The following is an 11,012-nucleotide window of genomic DNA, read 5'->3' as shown; positions in this document are numbered from 1 at the left end:
CACACGCCGACCCTCACTCACACTTCCCACGAACACAGGGGGTCGAAGTGAATTTTAACCTGTTGTTGGTAACTGATAGAAAGACGGCGTCGTTTATAGAACTCCGAGAGCCAGGGTGTGCCCAGTCACTGGGAGATTGGCAAGGGAAGTGTTTTTGCAGAGCCACGTTTCGCTTAGACTATTCCACAGTATTGTATTCGAGACTCGAAGCGACCTTTGCTGACGGACGAAGGAGCTAGTTTAGTCGATTTTAAAGTGTTTATTGTAATCATGGCAATACCGCTCAGAGTCACACGCAATCCGAGAAGTTACAACATTTACATCGCCAGCCTCCCCACAACCTCCAGAGCTGCCTGGGCTGCAGCAGAACTGAGCCTTGCAGCAAGTTACGAAAGGAATCAGATATTGTTTAAACCCGTTTCCCCCCTCGCGTTCTGCGGCAGCCTTTCCTCTCTGCGGTATCAAGGCAATTATCAAGTAACCGGTCTTAACCCCGGACAGCTGCCTGCTTGGGAGATTTTAAGACTATCCCCCCCCCCTTTTTTTTGTCCTTTGAATCATTTTGGGTCCAGATTTCAAGGCAGAATCTCAGGCTGGTCCAGTGGCCTCTTTGCCTTTATCTTCCAGACACTAGCAGGTTTGACAAAAGCAGACTCCCCTCCTCCCGAGGAGATGATGGGCTCGTGTTTACACTCTAGACAGCCACTAACTCCTCCGAGCTCTTCCTCCCAACCCCCATCTCTCTTCCCCTCCCCCCAATTCTTTTTGCGTTATTGTTCAAGAGGTAAGGGGGGGTGGGGGGAAAGCGTTTGGTACCAGCACACTGTCCTATTCTGCCTTTGCACCGTGACCACGCAGCTCCCAATTCATCACGTGTCCTTCTCCCGGACAGTTCCCCCACTTTGACTGTCAGACGCGCCTCTTCATGTCACCTTCTTCCTCCAAAGATACCTACTGGGGTAGAAAGAAAAGGAGGACTTGTGGCACCTTAGAGACTAACAAATTTATTTGAGCATAGGCTTTTGTGAGCTACAGCTCACTTCATCGGATGCATTCAGTGGTAGAGAACACAGCCAAGAAATAGCCACACACAGTAACGCACTATACACTGCACCGTCTGCCTCACGCCTATGGCGAGCTCTCCACAGCCCCGTCAACCCACTGGCATTTTCCGGTAGCCAAAGAAAGATGATCCGGGAACCACTCTGAAGGGGAAAAGTACCCATCTCCTGAAGCCCAGATGCTAAGCAGGTCTTCCGTGGCCTCACTAGTTAGTACATTTTAGGGACAAATCGCCTTCTCCCGTCACCCTAAACATGAAAATAATCCAGCCTATGAATCTGGATTAAGGACTCGCATCAGTAACTACCAGTCCTGGCGTTGCGGAAGAACTAAAAAAGCAGGAATATGGAGCAGTACCTTGAAAAAGACCAGAACAAAATATACTCAGATAAATGGATTTCAAGATTCCCTGCTACAGCTAGTATTCAGAAAGAGTCGTCATCATCATTATTATTCGCAGCACAAGTTTAGCGAGACGAGGAAATCTGTTTAATCGGGTTATTAATCATTTAAAACCCAGTAAATAAATTTACAATCTAAAAAGTACCATTGATGATTCACACCGTTGGTAGAGTTTAATTACAAGCTAAAGTAATATGTGCATGTCAAATTTGGCATTTTAAAAAAAATAAACAGGGTTTGTAGGCCAAAACTCTGGTGAGTTACAGTGTTTAATAACTAACTGGGATCATTCCCGTGTCTATATATTAAAAGCGTTGTAAAGAACGCGGTAGTAAAGAACACGAATGTATGTTCTTAACACGTTCCCGTTGCAACTGCATGTCGATTTCAACATTCCCTTAACGACCATCCTACAGATGTGTGTAAAAGAAATGGATTATCTCACATTTCTCTACAACTGAAATGTGATACACCTTCCTGCATTTTAGGGTACATCGTTTGAGACAGATCTACAATTGCAACCTTTTTTGCAGACAGGAGACGAGATCTGTGCCGAATATACATTCAAGGATGTAATTCTTTCTCAGACAAATAATCGGCTCCCTTTCAAATATAATTAGTGTTTTGATAGTGCATTTCTTCTGAGAAGTAGATCCACAAACACACACAACCTCGTATCGTGTGTGTTTGTACATTTGAAACAGGATTATATAGAGAGCCTATATGGTGGATGATACAGACACTGCTTTTTAAAGGGTTACACATAGACAACCTTATTTATTACCTAAACTACTGGACGAACGGTGTAGGTGCGTATTACACAAAGTAAACATTTTGAGAACATTTTTTGTTAAAAATGAAAATGTTTCGAAAACATAAGAAGCCATTGTTTGTTTTCGGTTCTTTGTCAGGATCAATTCAGGGCTAGCAGAAAGTAGCAGAATGTTATGTTTGTCTGTGCCAGGCGTGTTATTCTGTGAATAATGTGTCTTCCTTTTCTCGTGAGCAATTAATCTCTGAACCCTAGCTCCCATTGACCCCAATGGGTGCGCAGGAAACAGAGGAGAAGACCCTTAAATGGTAGAACTACACAGAGATTGGATTTTTGCAATTTGCATCATGCGGGTGGCCGGAGTAAACTAATTATTTAAAACAATCGATGGAATCATAACATTCGAACACCGCGTTTGTCAAAGGATAGCTCACTGTATAGGATATTCTTCAGATTTCATTCCCTCAATCCTGTGTGATCGTACGGTGCATTAGTTATAAATGTTTGGAAAACGGGTCGAACCTGATGCCACTGAAATCTATGGGCGTTTTGACAGTGATTTCTATGGCACCGACCCAAGATAAGTTTTACTGCGTTTAGGACAAGAAGGCAATGTATATACTTTCCTTAATACCTACAACATCCCTGCGTTCGGTACCGAATTATCCTGTTGAAATAAATCTAGAGTTTTAACTCGAAGTATAGAAATACCAGGCTGGAATCAACATGTGAAAATACTGTCATCAGGCCATCTGCATGTCCATACAAAATGATAAAAGGGCCAGATCCTGATCCCATTGATGTCACAGGCAAAATTTCCATGATATCAGTGGACAGAGGATCAGGCCCCACATCTGTACTTATATGCATGCAAAATATATAGAGATAGAAAGATATGTATATAGTTGATTTGTATTAACCTAATTCTTCAAAAACTATTAAATAGAGACGTGTAGCCTGGGAATTTAAAAACGGGTTTGATTTTCCATTTGGGTTGCTTTCAAGGATTCGCTTTTATGTATTCCTCTGAGTGGACCGGCACTTAGTATTTTCAAACCAAATCCTGACTTCAGTAGGATTTTCAGGGTCTGGCCCATGTGGGCCCACTTTGAAGGCGTTAGCTGCCGTAAAAATAAGCTTATGATGATGGTGATGCTGATTAATAATAAAGGTAAAAGTCCATTTGATTTTGATGAGAGGTTTTCTCTGAGTAAATAAAGGGGCTCTCTTTGAAAAGCAGAGTAGAACTCTGAGCATCCCAAACATAGGCAAACCTTTCAGTCTCTCCTGAGAATATCGGATGCTCTGAGTTATCTGGAGGTTGTTATTTATATTGTAATTATTATTAATCGTTATTAATTATTTTATTGTTAAATAAAAGAATAATAATTAAAAATAATAAACACCTGCAATATTTCCCCCTCAGTTTTTAGTCTCTATCTCTTTCCACAAAATTTTACTGACAGTTGTCTTCCTGGGAGCTGATGACTTGGATATTGAGTATTCACAAAGTGTCTGTAGTTGAATATTATAGTATCTCCATCTTAATTAAACCCAATTCCGGTCCCTGCCTTTGCTAGAAAACCTACCTGAAATGCAAACATCTCGCAAATGTTAATAGCTATAATCTTAGTTCAATACAATGTTACCCACCTCAGTTATTAAGATCCAGTTAACCCCATGTTTACCTCGAATGATCTGTGAACAAACAAAAAAGTGGGAAAATATTTACCACATCGATCAGATAATCTCTAGTAAGATGTCAAAAATAAACTTGTTAACTTGTTCCGTGAGACAAAACCAAATCAAGAACCTTGATACCTTTATGGTTTGCAAATGGTCTTTTTGTTCAGTAAGGAGTGGACTAACATTAAAGAAGATCACACTTGCGTTCAGAAAATATTGTTATTTTTCTTTAATGGGGAAAATTGGACTCCCGCGACTTAGATCTGTGGTTTTTAGGACTGGGATGGAAATTGGACTGACACCACTTTGCACTTTAACAATCAGATTTCGTCAGGGTACAAGTTGTTTGTTTAACCCGACAGCTCCGTGCACCCCGTCGCACGCTTTACACACTCATTAAAACGATTATTCACGACCTGTCGAGTGTTTTCTAGTTCATTCACAGGAAAGACTTAACGCTATAAGATTCAAGAATATACCTTCAACTATACCAGAGAAAGAGAGCGGGAGGAGATTATCTATGCGATCATCTGATGCGCTGGCATTTTACATCTACAAGTTGCAAGAAAGCAGTTGTTCAAAGTCAAAAAGCACTAATATTTTTAGATTGCGATTTGACAGCTAGGCAGGATCATAAACAAAGGATCCCACATTGGTTTCATTTCCCAACCTTTAGAACAGTATTGATATTATAATGCTTACCCTTAAACACTCTTCTGACAAACAGGAAAATTACCTACAGATGTTAATGACAGTTTTGGGGTAGATAAGTTGAAACACAGCTTGGGAAAGGTATGAATTCACCACCTATGCAAAATAAATAATTCCTTCTTGTAATAGAGTCAGATTCCAAGGCCAGAAGGGACCACTATGGTCATCTAGTCTGACCTTCTGTACAACAGAGGCCATAGAACTCCCCCCCTTCCCCCACAGAAATGGTGTGTGTGTGTGTGTGTGTGTGTGTGTGTGTAAATCCAATCTTGATTTTAAAATGGCCAGTGACGGAGAATCCACCATGACCCTTGGTAAATTGTTCCAACAGTTAATTATCTTCACGGTTAAAATGTTTTGGCTCCTTTCTTATTGTGGACTATAATGATCTGATGACTACCACAGGAATAATTCCTCCTCAGTGACTACGTTTTTACACTGCTTCTTTACAGCTTTTCCTTAACGATAGAGTGGAATGGGTATTTGTGAGCGGAATAATATTGCCGTTTGTAATATTATCATTCCTGAATTATAGGAAAGTATAGCAAACAGGGCTGAAACGTCACTGTATCTCCCGAAACAGCCGCAAAACAAGATGCTACTGTATCTTAATAAAAAGAAAAGGAGTACTTGTGGCACCTTAGAGACTAACCAACTTATTTGAGCATAAGCTTTCCTGAGCTACAGCTCACTTCATCGGATGTATCTTAATGTTCATTTAAAATGTAGATTTAAAAAAAGACCCATTTCAATCTATGATGCTCCAATTATTGAAAGAGTTCACCTGAATAACCTCAACACCTTTTTAATATATTAAAACATGAAGACGCAAAGGTATTTAAAGCATCTTGTCACTATATTGTACGACTGTGATATCTGAATGCAGATTTTTTTTAAATCAGCCCATGTCTGATTTATATATTCATATAACCCTAGATTCTGAAATTCTATCTGTTAGAAAACTCCTGAGGCTACTGTATTGCTAGGATCATATTTAGACTTAAAGGAAGGGAGAGAGTGGGGAAATAAAGCCAAAGTATGATTCCCGTGTAATGTCTTCAGTTCCACCAAACCATTTATTTAAAAGGGTTATTTTTTAAATAAAAAAGTATCTAAACATAATTTATCTTTATTTCAAAGCAAAAACCCTGAATGCAACAAGAGGTTTTAATCTGGAACAGTTTCATAGTTGCTCCAAAAGCAAGCATGTATAAGTAATTTGTTAAATTTATTGGATTGCAATAATCCACTATCAAGTTTGCTAAAAATGGATCTGTCAAGTGTGTTTCCCGGTATAAGCTCTTTCTTTCAAACCAACCTGGTATAATAATCAGGAGATAAAGAAACCGAAATATGTAAGTAAATACCTAAACCTCTGGTTAAATAAACACACTAATCAATAGGAAGCAAGCCAACATTTGTCTTATTGATGAAGAGACAATCGATTTTGCTGTTCCAACTTACAATCTGCAGTATCCATATTTAATCATTAGTGTTTTTTTAACTCCACCGATTTAATCATCAAAAATAGTGTTAATAACGCCTACCCTTCCATCTTGTCATAAATTATATTCATAATCTGACAGAAAAGGTGGCTTTCCGATTTTTCCAGAAGTAGACAACTTTACCAAAATAGAATAAGCAGCTATGGAAATAATAACATGATTACTTAATGCAGATTTAAGAATTTTCATGCTGAAAATGTACCCCAATATTTACAATCAGAATATCTTCCCAAAGCAGTGGAATGTATTTCTTTTAAAAGATCATTGACACTTTAGCTCAATGCAATTTTGATACGGTTCACGTGTGTTTCCCATTAATGCCTAACGTCTGATAACAAAAATACAATTTCCATTTCATGTCACTGAGATTCTCCCTTCAAGACGCACACACAGCGGAAGTGCATTCAGAAGAACAAAATTAGGTTTTCTAACCACTATAGCATTTGAAAATCAGCTACAAGCCATAGCATGAACAAATATTAGTTATTATCTGATACATTTAATCAGATCTGCATTTATTCCCTTGAACAGATTCCTCTAATAATCTGTCAGCATATAATTGTTTCAGCTTTTGTTTAGTTAACATATTCAGTTAAAGAGTCTCCTTGGTGGAACTGACACGCCTGTTTGGAAGTGTGTGTGTGTGCGCGCGCGCACCTAGGGAGAAAAAGGAGGGTAATGCCATCTTTGCTGTAACATCACTGAGATTTTTTACCTGAAAAGGGCAGTCGGGGTGTGTATTACTCCTATTAAATTCTCGAAAATATTGTAGCCATTTGGAAAACGCGAATTTTAACAGCAGGGTTTAACTATTTACATGCGGTTACAATTTTTTTTTTTAAAAAAAGGGTTTGAGCCTCTCCTCGAATCCACTGAAAAATTATGTGACTTTTTTTTATGTGCAGATCCTAACACGATTTTTTTGGCCGTTAAAGGCAACCTTATCTGCCATTGTATATGATGAATGTAATCGATCGTTTAACCTTAAATACCCTCTATCAGATCATTTCTGGGTGGACGTCCTGGCCCCTTTGAAGTCAGCCGGGAATTTAGCCAGGGTCTCGCCTATAGAATTCAACTTTTCCGACTCAGCTCAGAATCCCGAGAAAAACCGTCGGAGGTCCACCAGCTCCTGTTCCACAAGACTTCGGCAGATCCGGCTCATGTCACCGTGCAAAGGATATCTGCTGAATGCAGTGCAACAGAAAATAAAACCAACAGCCCGTCGGGTCCCTGCCTTCTTTGCAGTTCCAAACCCCTATTGACCTGAATGAGTCAGATTCGCTTGAATGAGGAATGCACTTAATATCAGTCTTAACATTAAGCAGCAATTTTCAGTTAACTTTATTGGAGTTATTTACTAATATTTTTAGTGCAGGACGACAAATGTAAGTTTTTTTCAGCCTCATGTGTGACCGTATATCCTAAATTAATTAAATCTGTCCGCTAGAATTAAGAACAGCTAGGCATAAACAGAAGGAATCCTATTTTAAGTATTGTAATGTGTCCTGGCACTCATCCACAGAATTATTAGTAATTAATTTATTGTTATTATTATTATTATTATTAATAAAAACGTTTAATAGTATATCTCCACTTTGCTCATTAATAATAGAAAAAATGCTTCCTATTTTATTTGATAGCCTTGGCGAGGTAATTATATGTATACACCATTAAGATGTTTTTGATAATCCTTTCGTTAAATTAAAACACTGATATCTGTAACATTTCTCCAGTGTTTTATTGAGGTGACTTCCTCAGATGCTGTGTTCTGTTAAATGGCATTGTAAAAGGGGCAAGAAGGCAGTTGCTTGGGTTTTGTGCTTTAATACACGATTCCCATATTGTTGTCAGCTCACAGGAAAAATCCAACACGACCCGTCCCCAGCTGCGATCACCGAACGGTATGTATCGTTAAAGCAAATGTAAACTTTGCCTGAGAAGCAGATCAGCCGAATCACTGTGAGTCGTTGCCAAATTGGTGAGGAACAGGAAAGAGAAAGGGGCAAAATCCTTTTAAAAATGTCTACCACAGGGAAAACAAAGTTTTAGCAACTGGCAGATAAAGTGCTGAGATCTGAAACAGGCACTGTGTAAACACTAAGAATCTACTTTTTTTTTTTTTTTAAATGGCTTTGCTCTACATTCATTTTCTCTGGCACCTGAAAATCGAACCTGTATGTGTGTGACAAGCAAGGAACTCCAGCTCTCCTGTTTGACAAGAGCGCCCTCACCTTGCTGCTTTGAGAGCAGCTCCCAGGCACGGCAGACTCCTCACTGCTCACATTGTTTCTGAGGACGGCAAGCGTAGCATATCCATCGCGATAGCTATATCTATATACCTCTCGATCTAACCATCTGTGGCTATCCCTATTGCTGTCTCCCTCTCAGCAGCTTTGCACTGGATGAACGACCGAGATAGCTATAGTGACCGATAGAAGCATATCGATATAAGCACCAATATATAAACCTATAGATTTCTAAATCCAAACTCATTTGTAAAGAAATCAACAAATGTCTTATTTATACCTTAAGGAACCAATTTAATCTATAGGCAGGTTTCTGCCAAACTGTCAACAATTTGTCAACTCTCTTGAAAGCTAAGTCATGCTTTGTATATAAATTTCCCCGGAAAACGAACTGTACACGGCTTCCATTTCCAGCAATGTGAATGGGGAGATCCACCCCTCAATACTTCATTACCATTTGCTCTGATTACCTTCAGCAGGTGTCTTATCTCACTGCGTTTTGGTAACTTAAATTGGTGTATTAAAAATAATTATTTTCATGAGATTACAAATTGCGGAACAAGGGAATTAAAATCATTAATGGAGGCGGGCAAGGTGTATTGTTCTCCCCCCCCCCCACCCCCAACCGTTTCTAAGGCATAAAAGCCAGAACTTCAGTCAGTCTAGAAGCAGGGTTTTTTTTTTTCCCCCTGGAGATATGATCAAGTTTGTCAAATCCATAGATCGAGCAGGACAATACTGTCACCACCCTCTCGTTTTACAAAGTATAGCACCTAAATAGATTAAAATCTCAATATCTCTGGCACGCAGGGGCACAGCATTTTAGGGGGGGGAGGGGGAAAGATGAGCAGAAATGCCTTGATCTATTATAAAATAAAATAAAACAAAAACCCCTCAATCTCTAGAGTGGAGCTTGAAATTGTTAAGTGATTCACTCTCCATTTCTGGGGGCAAGCGTTTGCCTGCTGGTATATCCAGAGGAAAGGCGATGCTAGTTTTATATACATTATTTTAAAAGTCTCCATCTTTGTTCTCATATAATTTTTGACAAGAGTAGCTTCCTGTGCGTTTCGGAAACTTAACAATATTTTCACTATACCCGAAAGGCGTAACTCCCCGCCCGCGAAAAACCTATCCCTATTTGTAAAACCCCAAAGTTAAATGTTGTTATTTTATTTTTTACTTTTTAGAAACACAGTCCACCCCCACCTCCCCTCCAGCACATACACCGAAACGGCATCTATTACTAAGACTTCGATTAAATAGCAGCTTTAATTCTGGAAAAGGAACACACGTATTAAATTGTTCACGTTAAAGCATACTTCTACTTTATGGTGAGATCGAAAAGATCAATCACGTCCCAAGATCTACGTGTAAATATTGCTGATACCAGTGAGCACAGCCGTTTTACCAGTGCAGAGGAATAAAATGTACACTCACCAAGTCTGCACGAAAAAGTATCGCCATCACCCTGGCACCCTTTCTTTTCTTGCAGGTACAGGTAGGTCTGCCCAGCGTCTTAAAAAGCCAAACAAAACACTGCACATGTGTCACTTCCTTGGCTTTAGTCCTCTTAACTAGAAAAAGAAATAAAGTTAAAAATAAACTCATAGATTTTCTGGCAGAATTTATAAAATAATGAAGAAATGTGCAGCTTACCTGGTTAAAATTAAGTAGGGGGGCGGGGGAGGGAGAAGAGGAACAATCCTAACTTTGGGCACAAACAGTTCAGATGTAACCGGTGTTTTTTAAACTCTACTTCAGTCGTGCAGGCGAGCTGGTTATTATTCGGGTTGAGGAAAATAGTATGTGTAGACAGAAGTCTGTCATGTATTTTAATTCGCATCACAGGGATCTGCCCGTAGGGAGAAGTAGTGGAGGTTTTCTTTAACTTCACCTACCCTGCTGGCGGGAAGGCTTGCTGAGATTGCTGGGCAGGTTTTCTTTCTGGAGGGTCCCATCTCTCTGGAATAAACTGTAGTGGAGTTGAGGGCAGGTTCTCCGGTGAGGTAGGAATATGCAGGAACTCCGCCCTCTGGGCACAGCCACACAAACCCAGCAGAACAGCCACAGCCAGCCCTAAAACCTCTAATGATCTTCACCTTCACCTTTTGCTAACCCAGTTCTCCACCACTTTTTGACCCGTTTACCCTGGCACCTTCACCACAGGAAAACATTCTTCAAAACAAGAGCACTGGACACACAAATCTGCCCAGAACCTATTGTGAAAAATTATATAGATAATAAATTGTATATTTCTATATTCTATATATGTGTATATATATTTATATATTCTATAAGTATATAAAGAATATCTATGTATATTTAGTAGTGTATATATAGTAGCGTATATAAGACAGAGCATATATAAGGGTTTATCTTCGCTTCCATATGGTTAACTCTGTGTTCCTATATGAATATAGATTTAAATATATACACCTATAGATTCTTCTGTCCTTAGGAAAATATTATGACCAATAAAATAATACAAACACTAAAAATAACAATGGGTCTTATTCAACACCGACTCTGCCAAGGCCAAACTCTCATTGAGTTCAGCTATGGAGTAACTGGAATTCGGTGAAATTTGCCTGAGGAAGGGGTAAGTGCTGCCTGAGTCTAATC

At 39.3% G+C, this 11,012-nt stretch overlaps 1 long non-coding RNA gene across 1 annotated transcript; it reads right to left on the bottom strand.

Moving 5' to 3' along the window:
- Positions 1–263: 263 nt before the first annotated feature.
- Positions 264–10,599, bottom strand: LOC140913879 (uncharacterized). Its single transcript, XR_012159682.1, has 4 exons — positions 10,047–10,599; positions 9,828–9,964; positions 3,890–3,934; positions 264–954 (listed from the first exon to the last, which is right to left on the bottom strand). It is a non-coding gene; the product is annotated as an uncharacterized lncRNA (long non-coding RNA).
- Between the last annotated feature and the right edge of the window lie 413 nt (positions 10,600–11,012).

This window comes from Lepidochelys kempii, chromosome 6 (assembly GCF_965140265.1).
Source record: "Lepidochelys kempii isolate rLepKem1 chromosome 6, rLepKem1.hap2, whole genome shotgun sequence".
In the NCBI taxonomy this organism is placed as follows: domain Eukaryota; kingdom Metazoa; phylum Chordata; order Testudines; family Cheloniidae; genus Lepidochelys; species Lepidochelys kempii.
This window is presented reverse-complemented; position numbering and strand designations above follow the sequence as displayed.